Consider the following 23,986-nt stretch of genomic DNA (forward strand, 5'->3'; position numbering starts at 1 on the left):
AATGATATTCCACTAATACGGCTGTTTACATGCAGCCCTGCTACCTCCAATTAAGGTGCCCAAACATGTTGTTTATCACGTCAAAATATAGAAGAATGGAACAGATGGAGCTGCTTGTAATTTTACTTCTTTGCGTCAAATAGGATTTTTTTTAAAGTTTTCCACCACAGGCAGACTTGTTGAACCACGTGAACACAGCTTCTCTCTTTCATTCCTTCAACCAACTTCTTTCAAGGGTCAGTATTGAAATATTTGTGCAGATTACAGGTTGATCTGTAAACAGACACAGCAGACATTCTGACATGTCATGGTAGGAAAAGCACAGGTGTATTTAAAAACATGAATGATCAGGGGAGGCTGTGATATTGTCCATGCTGGCTATCTGGAGTAGCATACTGGGACACATAATGGAAATGAGCCATTTTTAATGGTACCAATTTCACCTGTGCTTTTCCTATTATTACAAGTCAAAGTGTCTGCTGTGAAAGTGGTCCATTGTTTATCAGTGGTTTTATTTGGAGGCACAGAATGATCTGCACGCCCATTCCTTTGTGTTCCTTGATTCATGAATGGAACTGTGAATGGCAAGTGCTGAAACATGTCTGCCAATATCCAGTGTATGCTTTTAGCATGACTTTAGAGTGCAGGTCCCCATCTCCTTGTAATTCTTAGTTACTAGATAGGGCCAAAGCGACGTTCCCTGACCGGGAATCGAACCTGGGCCGCGGCAGTGAGAGCACTGAATCCTGACCACTAGACCATCAGGGACTTGTCAATGGGCTTTGTTTGATGTATGATATGTATCTTTAGGTTCTGTGATTTATGTATCCTAAAGAGGTTGATTTGTAAATAGACTTGTTTTCACAGCAGACATTTTGACGTGTCATAGTAGTAAAAGCACAGGTATATTTAATAAGATTAATGATAGCTGGATTCCACTTAGGGAAGGCCCTACTTTTGTCCATACTGGCTATCTGGGGTAGCTTACTGGGAGACGCAATAAACTGAGCCATTGTTAATGTTACCAATTGCGCCTGTCCTTTTTCTGCTATGACAAGCGAAAATGTTGGGTATGAAAGAGGTCCATTTTTATGAATGGTTTTATTTGGAGGCATTAATGACACAGAATGATCTGCACATCCACCGTTTGTGTTCTTTGATTTGAGAATGGCAAGTGCTGAAACATATCTGCCAATATCCAGTGTATGCTTCCAGCATGTTTTAGAGTGCAGGTCCCCATCTCCTCATAATTTCTAGTTACTAGATAGGGCTAAACTAAAGCTACATTCCCTGACCGGGAATCGAACCCGGGCCGCGGCGGTGAGAGCGCCGAATCCTAACCACTAGACCATCAGGGACTTGTCAATGGGCTTCTGAGCACAATTTTTTTTTTGATGTATGATATGCATCTGTAGGTTCCGTGATTTATGTATTTTTAAGAGGTTGATTTGTAAATATATTTTATTCCACAGCAGACATTTTGACGTGTCATAGTATGAAAAGCACAGGTGTATTTAATAAGATTAATGATAGCTGCATTCCACTTAGGGAAGGCCCTGGTATTGTCCATGCTGGCTATCTGGAGTAGATTACTGGGAGACATAATAAATTGAGCCATTGTTAATGGTACCAATTTCACCTGTGCTTTTTCTGCTACGACAAGTGAAAGTGTCTGCTGTGAAAGATTTTCATTGTTTATGAATAGTTTTATGTGGAGGCACTAATGACAAAGAACGATCTGCACGTCCACTCCTTTGTGTTCTTTGATATGTGAATGAAACCGATAATGTTGAGTGACCAAACATATCTGTCAATATCCAGTGTGTGCTTTCAGCGTGATTTTGGAGTGCAGGTCCCCATCTCCGTGTAATTTGTAGTCACTAGATAGGGCCAAAGCTATGTTCCCTGACCGGTGTGCTTTTGAGCACAATTTTTTTCAATGTATGATAAGAAACTATAGGTTCCGTGGTTTATGTATCCTAAAGAGGTTGATTTGTAAGTACACCTTTTTTCACAGCAGACATTTTGACGTGTCATAGTAGGAAAAGCACAGGTGTATTTAATAACAGCTGCATTTCAGTTAGGGGAGGCTGTGGTATTGTCCATGCTGGCTATCTGGAGTAGCTTACTGGGACAGGTACTGGAAATGAGCCATCGTTGATGTTATCAATTTCACCTGTGCTTTTCCTACTATGACAAGTGAATATGTCTGCTGTGAAAGAGGTCCATTGTTTATTAATAGATTTGTTTGGAGGCGCTAATGACACAGAACAATCTGTGTATCCACTCCTTTGTGTTCTTTGATATGTGAATGAAACTGAGAATGGCAAGTGCTGAAACATGTCTGCCAATATCCATATGCTTTCAACATGATGGTAGAGTGCAGGTCCCCATCTCCTTGCAGTTTTTAGTTACTAGATAGGGCCAAAGCTATGTTCCCTGACCAGGAATCGAACCCCGGCCGCGAGAGCGCCGAATCCTAACCACTAGACCATCAGGGACTTGTCAGTGGGCTTTTTTTGATGTATGATATGCATCTTTAGGTTCCATGATTTATGTATCCTAAAGAGGTTGATTTGTAAATATATTTTATTTCACAGCAGACATTTTGACATGTCATAGTAGGAAAAGCACAGATGTATTCAATAACAGCTGCATTCCACTTAGGGAAGGCCCTGGTATTGTCCATGTTCATTAATAGTTTTGTTTCGAGGCACTTATGACACAGAGCAATGTGCATGTCCACTCTTTGTTTTACTTGATATGTGAATGGAAACAAGAATGGCGAGTGCTGAAACATATCTGCCAATATCCAGCGTATGCTTTCAACATGATTGTAGAGTGCAGGTTCCCACCTCTTTGTAATTTTTTGTTACGAGATAGGGCCAAAGTATGTTCCCTGACCGGGAATCGAACCCGGGCCACAGCGGTGAGAGCGCCGAATCCTAACCACTAGACTACCAGGGACTTGTCAATGGGCTTCTGAGCACACTTTTTTTCAATGTATGATGCATCTGTAGGTTCCGTGGATTATCTATCCTAAAGAGGTTGATTTGTAAATAGATTTTATTTCACAACAGATATTTTGACATGTCATAGTAGGAGAAGCACAGATGAAATTGGTAACATCAACGATGGCTCATCAGGTGTATTTAATAAGGTTAATGATAGCTGCATGCATTCCACTTAGGGAAGGCCCTGGTATTGTCCAAGCCATTGTTAATATTACCAATTTCACGTGTGCTTTCCTACTATGACAAGTGAAAATGTCTGCTGTGAAAAGGGTCCACTGTTTATAAATGGTTTTATTTTGAAGCACCAATGACACAGAACGATCTGCACATCCACTCCTTTAAGTTCCTTGATTGGTGAATGGAACTGTGAATGGCAAGTGCTGAAACATGTCTGCCAATATCCAGTGTATGCTTTTAGCATGACTTTAGAGTGCAGGTCCCCATCTCCCTGTAATTTTTAGTTACTAGATAGGGCCAAAGCTATGTTCCCTGACTGGGAATATCTACAGAGAAAACAAAACAACTTACTTGTTGAATCTCAGCTAATACACCATGGAAATGTGACGAATACTATATAGAACTATCTGTAGGTGGACTGTCGAAATAAAGTGTTACTTGGACATCCGCTTAAGTTGGCATGGAAGCTGGTCACCTCAATCTATATCCTATATGTAACTGATAAAGGTGTATTTGCGCCCCAACAGATGTAAGAAAAGTAACATGAGAGTGAGGCAGCTGTCAGTCAAGCTAACAGTCCTGAGGAGAGGACTAATCAGGAATGATGAGTGGAAACACCTGTGTGGGTGGACTGAGGATGCATAGTGCCTTTAATAGCCAAACAAACAGCTGTCTTTGGCAGGTGTGGCATCATGATTGTTTCTGTGACTTTGGCAGCCTTTCAGAAAACTTAATCAAGGGAGCAACATATTGTATATCATGGTAGTGTCAACCATAGCACTCGCCAGTGAGAGGAGTTTCAATGGGAAAAGCTACTAAAGTGACAGTGATGAATGAAATGTAAAATTAATGTAAAGTCACTGATTATTCACTGCAGTTCAACTTGAGGTGGTTTAGCATATTAGGACTTTCTTTAGTCACTCGCAGGCAGTGTAGCAACCTGTAAACTCATCAACATATTGTCACCCTGGTAGCTGTTACAGCGAACACATGAGCAAACAGTTTTACTACATAGCACAGTGCAGTAGACACAGAGCAACATCAGAGTCCTTTTTCTGGCCACCTGATAAATCTAAGGGCGGGTTTACACCTAAAGATCCTGTTAATGAATTGAACCAATGCAGAGATGATACACTGTTTAAATTTTCAAACTGGTTTGGTATTCGTTAACAAAGGGAAAACTTTAACCATTTAGAAATTGTAAACAAAAGTCATGTGGTAGAAATGCCGTTTGATTAGCCTGTCGGTCATACAGTACAGTTGGTAGGTATGAGACAACAAACCCCTTTCAGTGTCGACCTGGATATTGTACATCAATGGCACTGTCAGGTTCTATTCATGTTAGTTTTGATGTGGAGCACATTATCATCATCTAATTCATTTCTCTCTATTTTATTGCTGAATATTTTGAATACTTCAGTGTTCCTATGCACCTGAGAAACGTTCTCTTGAGCCTATATATTCAGGAGGCAACCTCACTTCGTTGTGAGTCCAGGTTTGCAACTTGCCACTTGACATTTTGGTAGCAAACAACCAAAAAGGCCACTAGTTAAACAGTCACCAAAACAGGAAAAGAAAATGTCTTTGTAACCAATGAAATGACACATAAAATGGTGCACTTCCTGTGATTGGTTTGAATGGTGTTCACACCAGAAATGTACTCCAGATTTCACTTGACAATAGTCTGAAACAACTCCTTTGAGGCAGACCAAAGAGCGGTTGTTCAGTCTGCTATTCTTCTGGGATGGCGTTCACACTAACCCAAATGAGTAGCACCAAGGGGGTAAACACACCAGGGTTCTGTTCAACTGAACTAAACAAGGCTGGTGAACTTGCCCTAAGTTCATATCCATATGTGGCCTATGTTCACTTTGCTTTTAGCTCTGTTTTTGGTCTCCACCAACTCCTGAGGTAAATACATTGCACTTTAGCAGCTAAAAGCTCCAAATCAAACTCTGTTGTTTGATTCTGGGCTGTGAGTGCACACTGGGTTTGGCAGTGCCTTTTCACAAAAATAACAGCTGCCTGCTGAGGCTAAAAGCAAGAACTAAACATCTTTCTGAATCATCATTTGTCCGGCCCATCACCTAAATTGGTGGCTTGTACTTAACCTGTACAAAAACAGCTTTGCTGATCACAGGCCTTTGTGCCAGTTACAGCTTGAGTGGGTCAGACAGTCAAACACAATCAGTCAAACACAAAAGTTCCCTCATTTGTCCCTCCAGGGATAATGATATTATTTTATTATTACACATCATTTATGAACAGCTACTGTAGTCAGGAGTACTACAAAGAAATCAAAGAGAAGTAGGAGGGAAGAAACATTGCTTAGGAACTCTACATAAATAGATGGAGCTCTTCTGCAGAAATCCTGATAATAACGGAAAAAGTAAATACAGACATTGTTCTGCCAACGGCTGTCCAATCTGTTATTAATGCCTAATGCCCAGTGAAAGGCGTTCAAGCCAATACCAACACGGCTGGCTCGATACTGTACAAACACAGTCGTCCTGTCGGCAATGCTGAGAGCAACAGAAGGGACAACACAGGACAGGTGGTGGCTACATGTGATTCATTGTTCCTGTAAGAAAGCACAAGTCCCACTGGTCGCCAATCTCTCCTCCCTCTCTTCTTCTCTCTCCTTCACTCCCTCTCTCTTCTTCCTCTCTCATCTGTCTCTCCTCCTTCTCCTTCTCAGATTAGGTGTGAAGAATAATTAGCGGGTGCTGAAGAGCCCCGGGTGGACTGGATACTCATGGGAGCCTGGTCACTTTCTCCACCACCAAATGTCCCTGGCAGCACAGCAGACAGTAGGCCGTGTTGTATTGGTAATTAGAGTGCTGCAGTCACGTATGTGTGTGTTTCTGTCACTGATGTGTGTGTGTGTGTGTGTGTGTGGTCACCGTATGGAGCAGGTTTTGGGCCCAGCTCAGATCTGTTTGTTCCTTGCTGCCATTTAGAAAATATACAAAGCTCTATTGGAAAAGCATTAGATGACTGATAAACACATACATGGTTTGACACAAAGGGGCTTGCAGGTTCTATCGCCGTGTCCTCAAAGAGAAACACGCTCAATAAGAGGAGTCAATTAATGCTACAAAAAAGAGGACAGACACTTCATAATAGTAGCAATTAGTTTGCTCTTCTCCTTTTGGCTTCTTTCAACTTTCTGCTGTTCGATATAATTACATCTGATGTGGCTGTCACAACAATTTGATGACAAAATCGTCAGCGAGAAATGGTGGTGCACTAACACAGTCTCATAATTTAGTGAAAAACAGTGTCAATTTTGACAAGAATTTAGAATTTAGTTTCAGTTTTAGTTGCTTAGTGAAAATTATAGTTGGTTTAAAGTTGCACTGACGTTTTTTTTTGTCAGTGGACATCAGTTTTAATTTAATCTGATAGTCAATACTTTAGTCAGAATTTTCTCAGACACTTTCATGACACTGTAATGGATTCTGCTGGTTTTAAAAACTCCACTGAGAAGGAAGCATACCTTGAACTATTTGTTTCGACATCTAGGCTGCAAATGTGTCACTGACTTCCTGTTCATCCTTCAAATAATTTAAAATAAGTGCCTAAAATTATTTATATTTCTGCTACTTCATATTACTTATATAACTGAGATCTTCAGCTAAATCCGGTGTCATGTTTCACTCACTAGAACTCCAATTTAATATATCATCAGTACTTAAAATGCGAAAACTGCGTTGTTAAGGCAGATGAGCATTATCTGGGTCATGTTTATTCACTTTACATGGAGCTTAATCTTCGCTGAATGAGTTTGTGTCTGTTTATGAGATGTAAGAAATCATCAGTGATCTTTTAGAAGGAGTAGATGTTTACCATATGCTACCTCGGCTCTGTTACATTTAACAATTTGTTAACAGAGCAAGGCAGACTAGTCACGATTGGTTAAAAAGGAAAACAACCAATGCTTTAAAATGGCTACTGTGATCAAACTTAGATTGTCTGGCCAACCAGAGCAAAGTATTTCATCTTGTCTACTTGTTGGGGCATAATGACCAGAGATTTTGCCGTAATATTTGTTGTCAATATTTTTTTCATTCATTCATTTCATTTCATATTGCAATTTAAAGGATGTCAACAAGTACCTATTGTCAAAATTTTTGTTCACAAAATTAAGACATTTTGAGACATCTTTAATTTCCTTTGTTTAAGATGGACACATTAAACTGAAGAGGAATACAGACAAAGAACAAGCTACTTGATTGGTGGATTCTTTATTCTAGCAGTTAGGCACTGACTAACTTTTACTGAAGTGAGCAGCTTCTATAAAAATGATCACTAACTTAATAATGTAGCACTTAAAATATCCAGTATTTAAGGTAGAAACAGTGATATTGGAAGAACACAATGAAGTGGTGAAATCAATGTTTCCCATGCTTGGAGGCTTTTCTTTTAGAAATCCATCTAGTACAAATATGCATGTCTGTTTCCAGTAAAGTCCCTTAAAGTGAGCGCCTTGTCGAATGCTGGAATTAGACATTTATGTCTTTCAAGATGGTCATTATGTCAGATTAGGTGATAATGGTTCCTTAAATTACTGCAGTGAGATGGCCAAGAGAAATATTAAACTGCATGTTGAGCCCCTACCAATCATAGCCTGAGGTCTTTTACAACTTAAACAGTTTGCAAAGTTCATAGAGACAGAGAGAGGCTAACAGCTCTGTGAGACTGCACTGGGGAACAATGGTGCTTTTAGTTGCTGTAATATCATCATGCTAAAATACTTAGAGTGACAATGTTAACATGCTGCTGTTTAGCAGGTATAATGTTTGCCATGTGCACCATCTTAGTTTATCTTGTTAGCATGTTAACATTTGCTAATTAGCACTAAGCACTGATGGGAATGTCATTAGTTTTGCAGATATTTGATCCTAAACAAAAGTAGCAAAGAGGTGAAACTTTGACCTGATGATGACGCTGTATGCAAAGTCAGGGGATGACAAAGCGGCAATCCATTGAATATTTCCATTAATCTCACTCAACCATAAATGCCAACCTGCTGGTGATACTGGAGGAAAAATTGAGATCACCAAAGTCAGTGAGATACATCCTCTGTGGATCATGAATATTTGTAGCTAATGTCATAGCAATCCATCCAGTAACAACTGAGATATTTAACTCAAAACCAAAACTGTCAACCTCATGGTGTCATTGGAGGAAAAGTCAGAGAATCATTCTTTAAGATTCATTATCAGTTGACCTGTACTTTCTCCGACATTGAAAATATTTCCACATTGGTGGTTTATTCCCAAGTAAGTAAGTTATCCTCATTGTCTTTCTCTTGGCTGCTTGCCATCTGCCTGATGCTGTTTGACGGTGATACAAACTTTTTTTAAAAAAAAGCGTATCCCAAAGATGACGATATAGATTGATGTTTTCATTTTGCATCAATGATATTGGATCACTGATCACTGAATTGATATATTGATCCAGATCGATGGATCTTTACACCCCTAATTTCAATTGGGGAAGAAACAGTTGTCTTTGAAACCATAAAAATGTCTCATTTTTTTAAATCCCAACTCCTCTCAAAATGCCCAAAGGGTGTTGAATTCAGCCATTATCAAGCTGATATTATGAAGAATGATGTCTATCTCTTTAAATGCAAAAGAGTCCAGTCCTGATTTTAGTTAACCCATGTCAGCCTAGCTTCATACCATCCTGTTAGGTTCTAATTTAAACAAATATCTAACATACAGCGGTAAACCAGGCAAAAAAATACGAGGGCAACAACCATTTAATTTCATATCAAGCTGAGGAGGAAGCACTTGCCCGGGTCTCCAGATGGCAGGAGGAAGCACAGGAGACAGAGCTTTGCAGTAGCATCCATACAGATGAGTGGAAAGCTGTGAGTCTGTATAACGATGGTGGGGGGTGTTCCTGACACCCTGGCACGTCCCATAATCAGCTTTCCTCAGTGACAGCATGGAGCCCATAGGAGAGTCCTGTCTGTCTGTTTCTTTTTCCACACACACACACAAATGTACAGATACAAATACATGTGCACGCGTACACCTGGCTGGAAGCGCAGGGGGTCATACACCGCCAGCTGTAGAGCGGGATACACACTGAGCCAGAGAGGAACACACACATACCCAAACACATGTGTATGCAAAATGTGAACACATGAAGCGGAATCTAATCCAGACGAAAAACTGTAATTTTTACTGCAGGCAGGATATTTCACACACACACACACACACACACACACACACACACACACACACACACGTGTTTGAGACCTGAAGCATTGAAAAACAAAAACATATATTCCCAGTCTCACACTGTGAGGCTTCATTACACCACCTGCACACAGATGCCAGCAAGCAGCACTCAGACTTATGAAGGGGACAAGCATACACATATTCACATTCACCTCACACACAAAGTAATCTGGGCATCACATAGAGGTGTAGACTGGTGCCGCAGACAGTGGGGCCTGCCATTCATACAGCCATGGGGAGTGTGGCTGGGCAGAGACCTGGAGCCATGCAGGGAAAAGCTATTGAACAGAACAGCAAGGAGTGAAAGCTCTCAGATGACGCCGCAGCCCCTGACCTTTCTCACCAGCTTACATCACCAGAGGCTCCCTAACCTGCAATTGCAGGATTAGTTCTACAATGCCATTTACAGTATGTCACAAGGAAAATGTCTCTTTTATTCCTTTTGTACAAGAATTAGGAATTTCTTGTCCTACCTGCTTGAATCCACCTGCTCTGTGAAAGTCACCGACCGTTTTTATTTCCTGTGGCGATCCGTGGAAGTCACCAGTCACCGTGTCCGACAGCCCCATGAATAACTGAGGACCGTTATCTGTCCCAATTCACCCGGGGACACTGCAGGGATGAAACAAATGTGAAGGCAAGCATGCATCAATAAGGCCAAAAAACATGAAAGACTTTTGAGAGGAGGCAGAGGTGAAACTACTTTAGCCTTTTAACATCCAGAGCAGGTACTGAACGAGACAGAGATGGTCTGAGAAACATGAAAAATTACTCTGAAAGCTGCGTTGTGAGGAACAACATTTCTTTATCTTTAATAAAGTCCCACTTTGATGAATAATGGCTGTCAGCTTTAAAGTTTCTTTTCCATCATTGAGAACAATATATTTATTTTGGTACTTGTGTTGTACCAGTTGGCATTAATGAATAAACCCAGCAAGAAACTTTGGTCGGTGTCACCCCTCTGCACTCTGCGGAGAGTGTTGAACTTGTTGCTCTAACGATGTATTTTATTACTTGTTACTCATTGCTCTTTTCAAAAGTCATTTAATACTGTGTCCTTTCTTCTCAAAATTAAGACTTAGCAGGGTCAGTATTTTCTGCAACTTATTATTTTTTTACTTTGTTTTTGTACAGATTAAACAGACAAGATATAACATGTTAATTTGTGAGCTTTAGAGGTGCTGGTAGGCAGTTTTTTTTAAATTCGGGACAATGCCAGGCTTAGTGTTTCACCCTGTTTCCAGTATTTATGCTAAGCTAAGCTAACCTGCTGGCGGTAGAGATTGGTATCCATCCTCACAACTCTTAACAAACAAGCAAAAAGGCTTATTTCCCAAAAAGTCAAACAGTGCCTTTAAGGAAGGACGCACTCATTTATTTTCTAATTATTCAGGACAGGAGGATACACTACTGTTAAGTTTTGCTGCTGCACTGGTATCACAACCACGCTTTCCCTGTTTGAAGCCCATTGATCATGCACCAAGTGAACATTAAAGCCCTATTAGAAATCCAGTTAAACGTATTCATGGCCAAAAAATCAGGTTTCTCCAGCAGCATGGTGGTGACTTTGGTTCCTCTCATCCTTTACCCCAATTAAGGAAAACAGCAAGTGCTGTAAATATCTACAATGTGCGTAAAATGGCCAAGACATTACAGTGAACTGAAAATAAAGTGTTCAATGAGTGTAAACTGTTGGACTGACCAAACACCTGCAAATTTGACACAAATTTTGGTGTGTTTCTCTGTCATGTTGAGAGAGAGAGATCCAAAAATAACCTCTACATCTAAATCTCTGTCTACATGTACACAGATATTTTTGAAAAACTTTTTCTGTCCACTCCTCATCGACAACGGTCCCTCTCTGGAGAGCGTGCCCCCATCTGCTGGTTGGCCTGATCCAAAACTGTCGTTTCTGGATGACTTTGAACTGCAGACGCTAAGATGGAGCAAAAAAATTGGTTGCAGTCAACGAGTTCTCATTCCAATTCGTAAAATACCACGCTTTTGTTAGTGGACCTAAACATCATAATATGACACACAAGGTAGCCTCATGCATTGGTTTTGGACGTTCACAGATGGCATCTCCATTGATGCTTGTTGCATTTTGTCTTTTCAAAATGCATTTTTGTTTTCATGGGAAATGTAGCCTACAGTTTCTGTTCATTTTTTCCAAAAGAAACTTACTACCAAGATAAAACAATTTTTACTTTTACCTCCTTTAAGCCTCAGTGTGTAAAAATGGTGAGTAACAGTGACATCAGCAGTCAAATTCTAGATTGCAGGGCTCACTCGCACTCACTCGCTCACCCCTCCCGTCGGGTAAGTGACGGTGGCTTTGTAGGACAGAAAGCTTTGCGCAGACAGAGATGGCATCATCCACGAGTTTTTCAAGTTTTTCAGGAGTAGGCCTATCTAGCGATGAGGTGAATATTTATTTAGGAATCTAAACCATGTTATGATATTGTAGCAACCCTGCAGTAAATGTTCTGTTATAATGTCAATGTTCTGTGAGTTAATGGCATGTTTGGGATTGAATGAGTATAGGCAGGGGTGCGGGGTGCGAGTGTGACGGAGATGAGAGCTGTGTGAGTGCACGTGCTGGTGTGTGTATGAGCGAGCTGGAGGAGAGAGCAGGAGTGCACAGTTGGAGTTACAGCTAAGTTCTTGTTTGTTGGTTGTTTTGGCGTAGTTACGGCCAAGAGTAACCTGTACTGTTCAGTAATAAATGGTGGTTTGCCAAATAACTGCATCATCCTTTCCACATGTCCTGGCGGACGCTACAATATGCTATAGCTTACCAGTGAGATATAGGTTATCTGTGAGATATAACGTTATGTTAGGAGTGTTTTATCTCTAATTGTTTTGGTAACACGAGCAAACATTAGCACAGTAATGCTAAAATAACACGTTTTATGTGATAGTCACGGCACAGTGCAGCAAATATAGGTTGGTATGATTATAATATATGCGTCTCCAGAGTGTTCTTCCACAGGAGTTTTTCCACCTGGAATAAGCAACGCTGATATTCACTCGCGTTTTGTCCCATCCTCGCTTATCTGATCTTTTTCTTTTATTTGGTGGCATGGTTTCCCTCTTACGGGGCAAAACATATGTGTGGTCCTCCATTTAAAGTGCGACAGAATCATAAAAGTACAAAGCAGGTTCACGCAGAAGCACCCCACATTGAGCTTCACCTTCTCTGTCTCCAGTGACGGCAAGTTCTAGGTAAACGTGAAAGGCGAAGCGCGCATATCTCTTTTGGCCACTGTATTCAAATATGGCGACACAAGAAGGCAGCCTCCAGCATACCACGCCCTGCCTGTGTATATATAGAGAAATCATTCTAAGCCTATGAGAAAGCTTCCATTTGTATGTGAATTGCATTACACTTTAGTAAATAGATATTTATGAAAGCAATAGTTGATATTTGCTAATAAACAACCACGTAAATTACACATTGTAACTTTAAGTTTAGGCAACAAAAGTCCCTGACTGGGTTGAGGCAACAAAAACACATGGCTAGGTTTGGCTTAAAATAAGTACTGTTCTTACTAACATCATGGCTCATCATATCACATACGCTTTGACATACATTACTACTGTAGCATTCTACACAATCTAGCACACTATGTTGTTATGACAATAACTCCATTGACTTTTGGTTTTACACAGGAAATGAACAGCAGGTTCCCAGGTGAAAGTCCGGTGTTTGTTTGTCCCATCCACCTCCCCTCCAGCTCACCCTATAGGGACTTTCTCGCTGTTTATACTACGGTAGTTGCTGGTGGCATCAGATACTGTGTGTATTATACCACCACGAGTGTCGGTGTCTAATGCCAACATTCACTGACAAAGCAATATCAATAACATGCCTCTGTTCATCCATGAAGTGGTGCAGCAATACCGACTTAAATGTAAAGTAGTCATTAGACCAAGCAGTGCAAACAAAATGCAAACAAACCCATAGTCTCCATTTTAGTGACATAAAACTGTGTGGATGAGATGCCAAAACAGAGAGGAAAATATCAAAATATATGTATACATGTAGACAGGGCCTCAGAGAGTGACTGTAACTGCACATCTAGACTCTCTGCCCTTTGCAGACAAACCACAGCCTTAACAAATAGCCTCAACAGACAGATTCAAAGTACTTGTTTTCATTAGAGAACCTCTCTTGAAAGCAAAATATAAAAAAGTTCAACAGTCATGGTGGGTGTATGTGTTGTGCATTTGTGTGCGTGCGTGTTAAGCTCATCCATCCTGAATGAGTTTGCTCTGTCAGGTCTGTATTCTTAATGAACCGTAGGGGGACCACATCGCAGACACTCGCTCGCACTCCAGTCACTGCTGTGTAAACGTCCTCTAGCTGCTGCTGCCAATGACTCAAGGTAGAACCAAACACACACTGACTCATGCTCATACCTGCTCTACATGATGTGTGTGTTTGTGCTTCTGCGTTATGATTGGCCAACAGAGCAGTCGGTAGATACACATGTACACTCTCTCCCGCACTCAAGAGGTAATTGCCTGCCTGGTGGTGACACTGGTATCCCTCAATCCTTGCGGTGATCAATCTTACAGAAATAGGTAAACAAAGCTGTGTCTCTGTCCTTTAAAGCAGTCTATCTGCCCTTGTTAAGAAGCACAGCTACTTTAAATGGACAAATGAGGAAAAAAAGAAAACGCAGCTGACATGGGAATAGATTCCCATTGACCAAAAGCAAAGCTTTCTTTTCCCACTGCTTTGCTGTGGAGTAGCCATCCACACCTAACTAATGCGTCATACATCAAGCCTATCATGTCTGACTGGAGATTGCTTGTTACAGATATGATGAAGAGTTGCAGCATAGCCACATTAATTAGGCCCCCATCACTGGCAAACACTGAGGATTGAATCAGTGAGGTGCTTTTCTGTGCACGCCTGACTGTGTTTTTCTGTGTGTGTACCCGTTTGCACACATGAGCTATGAATATAGAATTGTTTTCGTGCACGGCTGCTGAGATCCAAGAGTGTGTGTTTGTGTGCACAAGCGCCGCATGGAGGGGGGAGACACACCGAGAGTAAAGCCATGACTTTGGTTAACAGTAAACACACCACTGAGAGCTCATTAGAGTAGCTCTCTCCTCTCCTCGCTGCATTGCTCCGGTGACGGGGCTTTAGCTCCAGCCATATCTGGCATCCAGCAATAAGCTAATTAGCGGCTAGCACTCATTACAGTCAGGCTAGTGAGCGCAGACCCTCTCCAACACATCATCTGTATCCTGTCAGAAACACAGCATGCACGTTACAGTTCCAAACTGACTCAGATTGGAAGAGGCTAAGTAAAGTGCTTTGCTAAATAGATAGTGTTCACCCCCATTTATTCCAGGCTCATCAAAATGACATCCATGGGTTGTAATGGTTCGCGTTGCGTCAGTTATTAAAGTTGTCTGACATCCTAAGAGGGTCAGGAGCTTTTTTTATTGGGTTAGTATCAACTTAATCACTTGAAAAATACTGTAAATTAAGGCTTGCACCATTGTTGCATCAACTGGGAATACCTATGGGGAAACATTAAGCAGTTTCACCTCATAGATATTGTTACTCACTTGAATGAGGATAGCAAAAAGTTACACCTTCAATTAGAGTGTGATTTAACACCTGGAGAGCTTTGTGTGTTCTCCAGAAAAAATGACAGCATTACTAATTTGTTCAAACAGGTAAAAAGCTCCTAATTTTACATTCAGAGGCAAGTCAGACAGTGTGATGTTCTTAGGGCATCAAGGTGTGAAGACTTTGGATCATTTTCTGTCTCCTACCAACAGTTGGTATTGGTTTCCTTTAACCGTGACAGCGGTCTTCTTCAACCTTAATCGAGTAGTTTTGCCTCAATTTAAATTACCTAAATTAACCACACTTTAACTATAGGGGTAGTAGATCAGAAAGCCTGCCTCAGGATGCTGCATCATTACAAAACCTGACTGTTGCCTGTGTCTTGGCCCAAAAGTTGGACTTGAACACACCGCAAAGACTAGAGCCAACACCCAACTAGCATGGTACATTCTGTGCCTGCAAGAGGCGCAGAACGACTCTCCATACCAGCAGACAGCAGTAGTCTGTAGACCAACAGGACAGATTTAAGGCACTAGTTATCTAGTTAGCACATTAACAACACAACCCAAAGTTGAAAGAACAAAGGATATCTACTGTACACTAGCAATCAATAGCACAAACAGCATTTACAAAGCATTTCTGCTGAAGATTTCAATGGCTAAAAAAATATTGTTAGCAAATATAACGAGTTTATTTCAATCTCATGGCCTCTCTACTTTAGCTGTTTGTTAACTTTTCTCAACAATGCTTCTCTTCTCATGGAATGAGCTGAACTACCAATCAGAATGATTTCACTCACTGATGGACTCCACCTGCTCCAAGGCTGATTTAACATGCTAAATCGGCCAAAAAACAGGCGGTAGGGGCCGACTAGTGCCAAAAACTAGGGTGACAGACGCTCAACACTGACCAACAGCTGACTGCTTGGTGTGTCAGGGCCCTTACACAAACTGGCAGTGGTGGACAAAGTGTTGAGATCTTTACTTAAGTAGAAGAAGTAACACCACAGTATAATAATACTCTATTACGAGTAAAAGTCCTAGATTTAAAATCTTATTTGAGTAAAAGTATAGAAGTATTAGTGTCAAAAAGTACTTCTTGTGCAAAAAAACCCACTCACTCTTTATATATTTTATGTTTATTATTGATTGATGCATTTATGTAAGCAAACTTTTAATGTTGTAAAGGTAGGGCTAATTTCTATTACTTCATATGCTTTTATGTAGTTTAATTTGTAACAATGCTTAAAGGAGCAATAAGCGAAATTCATCATTTCTAGATTGAAGGAATTAAAAAATTGCTATGTGAAGAACTAGAGGTGTAATTTCATCTGGAGTATAGCATGACCTCACACACCCTCTCTCTGTGTTGATCTCCAGCCCACTGTTTACAAGCCGGTCCGGCTGTGCGTTCATGTACGTTCATGTGAATCCCCACCTCCCCTCCCCCCTCTCGGAGCCCTTGGCCCTCCCTCCCTATAAAAGGCTACAGCCAGTGAGCAATGGCAGCGAATATTTTCGAAATGAAATGGCATAGAGCGGAAAGGAAACCGGGGCTAACCGGTGCTTCCTCCTCAGGCTCCACTTCACTCAGCTGCCTCACAGATCCGCTGCCTCTCCCACTTTAACCTCAATAACAATCCGGAGCTAGCTGGGAGCGGCTAGCGAGGCGTTAGCCGCAGCATGATCGGAGGGAAGCACAGCCAGTTAGCCTCCGCTAGCTTCCCAACTAGCCCCGGCTCTCTGTTTGGATCCAACCGGAGCACCGAGCCCTGGTTTGTTATTCAGGTTAATGTGGGAAGAAGCAGCGGGTTTATCGGGCAGCTGAGTGAAGCTGGGTGAAGTGGAGGCTGCGGAGGAAACACCGGGATGGGTTAATGTCTGGAGCTTGAGCAGCCCGCGAGCCAGGCGGACAGCCTGGCGGGCTCTAGCCGACCCGGCTAGTGCTAACACCGGGAGCTAACGCTAACGTTCCTCCTCTTCTCCGTGAGTGCAGGGTCCAAAACTAACACTCGCCACTCGCCAATTACGGGTAGATTTTGTCTCTGGCTGGTAAATTTTTAAGACCACTCGCCACTCTGGCGAGTTATTTTTTTACTAGCGAAAAATGCATTTTTTTGTTATTGTAGAACGGTGCTGGTATCAGCTGGTTTCCTGGCAGAGTAATGTGTATTTCAGGCAGAGACGATCTTTGGTCACGTAACGCCAGGGCCACACCGCCCGCGGAAGCGCTGTGAATAGCCTCGAAGCGCCTCGAAGCGCCTCGAAGCGCAGCCAGTTTCTTTTCGGCACCCATGTTAACCGATTGTGTCATCCACACCGGCCGCGGAGCTGCCCTGCAGTGATCGTTTCGGCGTCTGGTCTATTTTCTGCCACGAGCGAATGTGTCAAGCTGGGCAGTTACCCATGATGGAAAAACAGCCCCAAATGTGAGGGAGACAACAGCTGGGAGCAGAACCGCTTGTCGACCGGCGTGGAGAAATGCGCGTCTGATGTGAACAGGCTTGCGCGAGAATTTCGGTGCGCTGCGATTGCTGCCCAAACGTACCTGAACAGCTGAGCACACAGGTAGGCTATGTGTTGTGTCAGAGGAGAAACGAGCCGTTCACATTTCTGTCTTCGTGGCAGGTAACCATCCACAAACCCAACCTGATCTCACAGAAATACGTGAAATGACCACAACCTCTTAACACCGCATTCCGTGGTGGCAGCACGTAATGGGTTGAAACTACGTGCTGCCACCACGAAAACAATGCCAATGTAAAGTCAATTAGGGTCCTCTCCCGTGGTGGACACACGGATTCCCTGATTCAATCACGTCACATCAACCTCGTTTTCCTCAATGATATCTTTAACATTCCTGTATACACACAAAAACGCGGAAGTGTCCTTGATAACTCAACAATATGACAGGTTAATGTCAAGGCCATAAAATAAAATAAATGTATTTTGCCAGCTTTTGATAGCGTAGGGCTTTAAGAGCATTGTGCTGTAGGCGGATGGGGTGTGTTCCACTACTGTTTTGTAGCTGCTGTCCGCCGTCTGTGGGCTTCATTCCATTTCAGATTGCCATCCGTCTGCCGTAACTGAATCCAAACGCGGTGTTCTTGATATTAAAATGGCAAATACATTCCCCTGTTATAATTTCCCACCAATAATAATAATAATGATAATAACGTGATAGTTCGGCTGTTCTAGATATTTGTTATAGCCTATTCAAATATTCAATCACAAAAACGCCGTTTCTAGAGAACTTGCTAAAATATCTGAAATGAACCATCATGCCTACTTTTTCTTAACATATTTCATCTAGGTGCAGTGTCATTACTAGTTCAGCTTTACTAGACATTTGATATACTCAGTAGATATATCTTTTTACGACCCTGTTTTACAACAAGCCGCAAAAAACCTACCGTCCCAAAAACGCCGTTTTTAGAGTACTATCTAAAATAACTAGGATTAGCCAATATCCTTGCTTTTTTTCTTAACATAGTCCATCTAGGTGCAGTGTAATAACTACTTCGGCTTTACTAGATATTAGATTTATTCAGTAGATCTAGCTTTTTACAACCCTATTTTACATGCCGCAAACGAACCTACTGTCCCAAAAACGCCGTTTCTAGTGTATTAGCTAAAATATCAAAAATTAGCGGACATCTTTACTTTTTCTTACCATAGTTCATCTAGGTGGAGTGTAATAACTAGTTCGGCTTTACATGATATTAGATATATTCAGTAGATATATCTTTTTACAACCCTATTTAGAGCCCTACTTTGCAAATCAGAAGAACTACAACTATGTTGCTGATATGTATCAAACTGCATGGCGCGGTCCCAGGGAATTGTAGTTTTTTAAAAATCTAAGTGTTTTTCCCAGATTTGGAAGTTGTAAATATTGAATTGAGAGTACACTGTGGACTTTAAGGGGATGGTAAACACATTTGTGAAATCAGATTTTAAATATCTAATTTCTAAATGGGTGAAAATTAATTTTATCCATATTTTATCCATATCTGACAGCACCCACAGTTGTTGACTACACTCACATGATAGCTGAGGTCAAGAGCTCTCTATAACAGTTGGTCCCATGTCTGTACCCCCTTTCGTTGCTGAGTTATAAGCCCTCAAACATGCACTGAGGTCAAGGTTCAAAGGTCAATGGCTGAAAGCAGGAGCCATGTAGAATCTTCATACTGACATATGTTACTCTCCAGGTTGAGACCTTTCCAATGATGTATTTGGTTTAGCTCTACGACAAAGTTTAGATTTTTTCATTTTTTGGACACAAGCCATGCCAGGTGTAGTTTTAGAGAGCACTTTGAAGGCCCCGTGTATAAAATGAGTTTTGTTTGTTTCTTTGCTTGTTTTTATCTTTTTTACTGTAGATAGTTACTAAAATGAGTCATCCTCAGACAATACAATACTACTAAAAAGTAAAACCAATAATAACAATAATGTAATAAGCAAAAATAATATTAAAATCATATTGAAATGTTAAAATCTATTTACAGAGTGGAATGGTAGCCTAATAGATAACTTAGATAATATTTATTATTGTTTAGACACTTTATTATTGCTTAGATACTATTTAGCCTATTATTGTATTTACTTTTAGCATGTTCTACTTTTGAGTAATTTCCGAGAAGTTATGATAAAAAAAATAAAAAATTACAGACTATAGGAGACAACCTCTTCAATGTCTCACGTCAATTAATTAACACGATTTGTCGTCTTTTTATAATGCCTTTTTTTTTTTTTTTTTGCTGCTGTCTCCAGTTGAGAGTGGTGACTTGCTAAATACATTCTACAATTATAATTAGATTAACATTTGGTCTATAATATTGTTGGCTATATTACGCATTTTAATTAAAAAAAAAACGGAAGAATAAAAGAAATAAACACCGAAATAATTACTTTTTTTTATTGATACTCCTCTCTGACACACACACACACACACACACACACACACACACACATTGAACACGTGATTGAATGAATGAATGAATGAATGAATGAATGAATGAATGAACATTGGAAGTGGTTCAGCCGCAGTCCCGCCGGCTGGCTCACATTGAGATTACATTTGTTTTTTATTACTAACAAAATGTTTTATATTGACCGTATGAATGGTTTCGTTTTCAAATAAATATTTGGAAACGAAAATATGCTTTGGTGTACTTTTACAGAGTTTTGCAATATGTATATAGCCTACCTGTATCAAAATGTATAATTTTCAGCAGCGGTTTGTGTGACAGCTGCCACGGTCGGAGGTATAACCAGCAGGGCAGCCGCTGGTTCTGTGGTGCTGGCTTGGGGTCCACTCTCCCCTGGTGGTGTGGAGGGTGGCCAGGTTGCCAGGGGCAGACGGCTCCATGTGATGGTGTTTCCTCTCTGGTTCTTCCGTGCTCAGCCTTATTTTTATCTTCTTATTTATTTATTTATTACTGGCGTTTGGATTCAGTTACGGCAGACGGATGGCAATCTGAAATGGAATGAAGCCCACAGACGGCGGACAGCAGCTACAAAACAGTAGTGGAACACACCCCATCCGCCTACAGCACAATGCTCTTAAAGCCCTACGCTATCAAAAGCTGGCAAAATACATTTATTTTATTTTATGGCCTTGACATTAACCTGCCATATTGTTGAGTTATCAAGGACACTTCCGCGTTTTTGTGTGTATACAGGAATGTTAAAGATATCATTGAGGAAAACGAGGTTGATGTGACGTGATTGAATCAGGGAATCCATGTTTTCATGGTGGCAGCACGTAATTTCAACCCATTACGTGCTGCCACCACGGAATGCGGTGTTAATAGGTCGTGGTCATTTCACGTATTTCTGTGAGATCAGGTTGCACAAACCTCACCGCACTTTAGGGACTGTTCTTTACTTATGAAGGGACTGTTCTTTACTTGTATGTTAATCAGTTGGTGCAGTTTCACTTAAGTAAAAAAAAATGACTGAACAACTTTCACTTGTATTGGAGTAATATTTGACCAAGAGTATCTTTACTTTCACTCAAGTCATGTCGTTGAATACTTTGTCCACCAAAGGTCAGACATTCATGTTTATATAGGGCAGGCCCTGCTGTTGCAGTCTGGTCGAGCTAAAATCTTATGTCTCAACTGTCCAAAGGGGACTGAAGTCAGTGATTCATGTAAAATTCCTTAATGAAAGATTCTTTTTGCACTGTAGTAAGAATACTACAGAATTTATTAAGCCAAACATTACACTTAACTGTTGAAACAGTCATTCATATTTTAGCATACATTATTACTAATATTAGTGCACACTATTAAAATATTGATTGAGAATCACATACAAGACCCAAATGACATGCTAAATAATACTGATAGCAAATTACAACACTTAAAAGCAATTTTTATTTGATTGGCTGGTAAAATATCTGCCTGGCTGGTAAAAAATTTCACTTACCAGCCAGCCTGGCTGGTAGAGGGAGGAGTGGCTCATGACACACTTTGTTTTGGTCTACAGGCAGTGAGTGCACAACAGCAAACCTAGTGGTGAAACGATTTCACTTTTTGCCCCTTTAATAATTTTTAAACAGACTATATGTTTAACATGTTAAATCTTGAACTGAAAAGTAACTAGTAACTACAGCTGTCAGATAAATGTAGTGGCGTAAAAAGTGCAATATTTGAAATGAATTGTAGCGGATTAGAAGCAGTGGCGTAAGGAAGTTATGACGGGCCCTTGTGCACGCTTTCGTGCATGTATTGTCACAAATAGAGACCTGACATTGGAAAAACAGCATACATATTACCAGCATCATCAATGCATATCTGACAAAGTATTTAAAAAAAGAAGCATTTAATTGAATAGTTTTTATAGTTTATTTATAGATTTTATAGCTTATGTCAGAAAAGCATGTAATTTTGTTTTAGGTAGCTACTGAGTATTTAAAAAAAAGAAAAAAGAAAACCGTGACATAGATGGGTTTGCCGTTTTTAGGATGTATAGCAAATGGCACCATGTCTAAATTAGGAGCATCATTCCTCTTTGAACACAGGAGTATGTTCATGGTGGCAATCTGAATCACTTGCAACCACACTACCTGCACTTTCTATATTTATGCCCCTGAGTAGAGGTATTAAGTAGCACTTGTACTAAAGTACCTCAGAATTGTATTTAAAGGGATACTTTGCCAATTTTCAACCAGCTTTGTATCATAACAATGTGGGCAGTATGTGTAAATGAACTATAGTAAACTTCTCTCTATGTTACCAGTGCTCAGATCTCTGCTAATCTCTCAGCTCAAATATCTGGATCTGGTGGATTTTAGCCAGCTCTACAGTAGGGCTGTTGCGGACGTGTTGGTATGGTAGATGACTCATGTAGTCGCTCCAGCTGCAGCTATACCTACTCGGTTAAGACAGCCAAGCTAGCATTAAGTCACACACCGATGGGTTTGTTTTGGTCCAGTACAGCTTTCTAGCTCTTGACCAGAACAGAATGCCAGCTTGTTCTTCTCTGTTTTCTCTGGTCATATAGCACCAATTTCAAAAGCATTTGTGTTTTTTCTATTGCATAAACAGACAGTTTTATGAAAAGGCCATGTCTCCAGCAGTGAAATACTTATTTAAGTACAGTACTTGAGTGAATGTACTTATTTAGCCTCTAACGCTGCAAACTGGGGATACTTACCTTATTAGATGATCTGTATTTCCAGTGAGCAAATTTCTCTCTGAACAACATTCAGGGCTCTAGTTTCGCAGACCGGGCAAGGCGGGGGCGCAGCACACCTGCGCTTCGCCAACTGGGTGTGGCCAGGCGGATTTTGTGAGTTTGGCACACCGTGCGCCTGGCGCAGCTACTCCTCTTTCCCACCTCCGTCCCTCCTACCTGCGCAAGTCGGAAAGAGGGAGGAGAGAAGGCATGGAGTGGGTTTTACACACATCACACCAATCAAATGAGCCCCTCTCCTCACCCTTAAATGCGCCGCGCGAAGGCGTAATGAGAGTTTACTGAATTCGCCATGGCAGAAGAGAGCAGCAGCGTCAGACGGCCAAACTCCTCCCAGGAGGAAACTGATGTTTTGGTCTGGGAGGTTCAAGCTCGCAGTGTCCGAATATACGGAACTGTGAGCAGACCTCCACGGGCTGATGATGCAAAGGTGGCCTGGGAGGAGGTCACCACAATTGTAAATCAATGTTGCGTTTCTCACGTGCGCGTGCGCGCTCTCTCTTTCTCTCTCGCAGTCTCGCCCTGTTTCTTTTCTTTTGACTTTTCTAAGATGACAGATCCTGAATATATACTCCCTATCTGATGCTGTGGCTGTTTGTGGTTGGCTGAGAGGGATGTGAACTCATTAGTTTGCAGCTGTGTTAATCAAATCAGGTTGGGTTTCCATTACACGTGCCAAACGTGCCAAACGGTGCCAATCCCCTTTGATCTGACATCAGATGTGATGGGACAGTCGATATAGAGATACATTTATGTGCTGATTGCAGGTAGTTGCATTGAATAGTGTTTTGTGGGTATTTATTACATCGTTAATATACCTGACATTCTGGAAACCTGCCTCTGAGGTTTTGGTGATGTGTGCGCACTGTCCGCCGGTCAGCCAAACTTGGGCTTACACCGGCTGCACTCTGCCTGTGCTGACAGTAGACCTGGTTTCAGCTGGCGAGCTTTTAGCACACCTTCGGCGAAGCCTTTTGGCATGAAACTGTCACTGCGCCAAGCTGGATCTGTCGACACCTCCCCCTGCTGCGCTGCCACACCCATCTCAGCGCACCTCGGTCTGCCAAACTACCAAACTGAGCGTGCCTCGGGTTGTGCTGCTTGAAACTAGCTCTGCGCAGGGTTCACCACCCTGCGCTACCCTGCGCTGCACCGGGAAACTACAGCCCTCAGTTTCAAAATATCCAGCCATCCCGCCGTTGCACTTTCCATTCAGTCTTACAACAGCTAAGCAGCAGC

General features: G+C 41.4%; 2 non-coding genes across 2 annotated transcripts; both read right to left on the minus strand.

The window, feature by feature from the left end:
• Positions 1–1,286: 1,286 nt before the first annotated feature.
• On the minus strand, positions 1,287–1,358 carry trnae-cuc (transfer RNA glutamic acid (anticodon CUC)). The gene has a single exon. It is a non-coding gene; the product is annotated as a tRNA-Glu (tRNA).
• A 1,537-nt stretch (positions 1,359–2,895) lies between these two features.
• trnae-cuc (transfer RNA glutamic acid (anticodon CUC)) lies at positions 2,896–2,967 on the minus strand. Its single transcript has one exon. It is a non-coding gene; the product is annotated as a tRNA-Glu (tRNA).
• Positions 2,968–23,986: the final 21,019 nt, after the last annotated feature.

The sequence above is a fragment of the Epinephelus lanceolatus genome, chromosome 1 (assembly GCF_041903045.1).
Source record: "Epinephelus lanceolatus isolate andai-2023 chromosome 1, ASM4190304v1, whole genome shotgun sequence".
Taxonomy (NCBI): Eukaryota; Metazoa; Chordata; class Actinopteri; order Perciformes; family Serranidae; genus Epinephelus; species Epinephelus lanceolatus.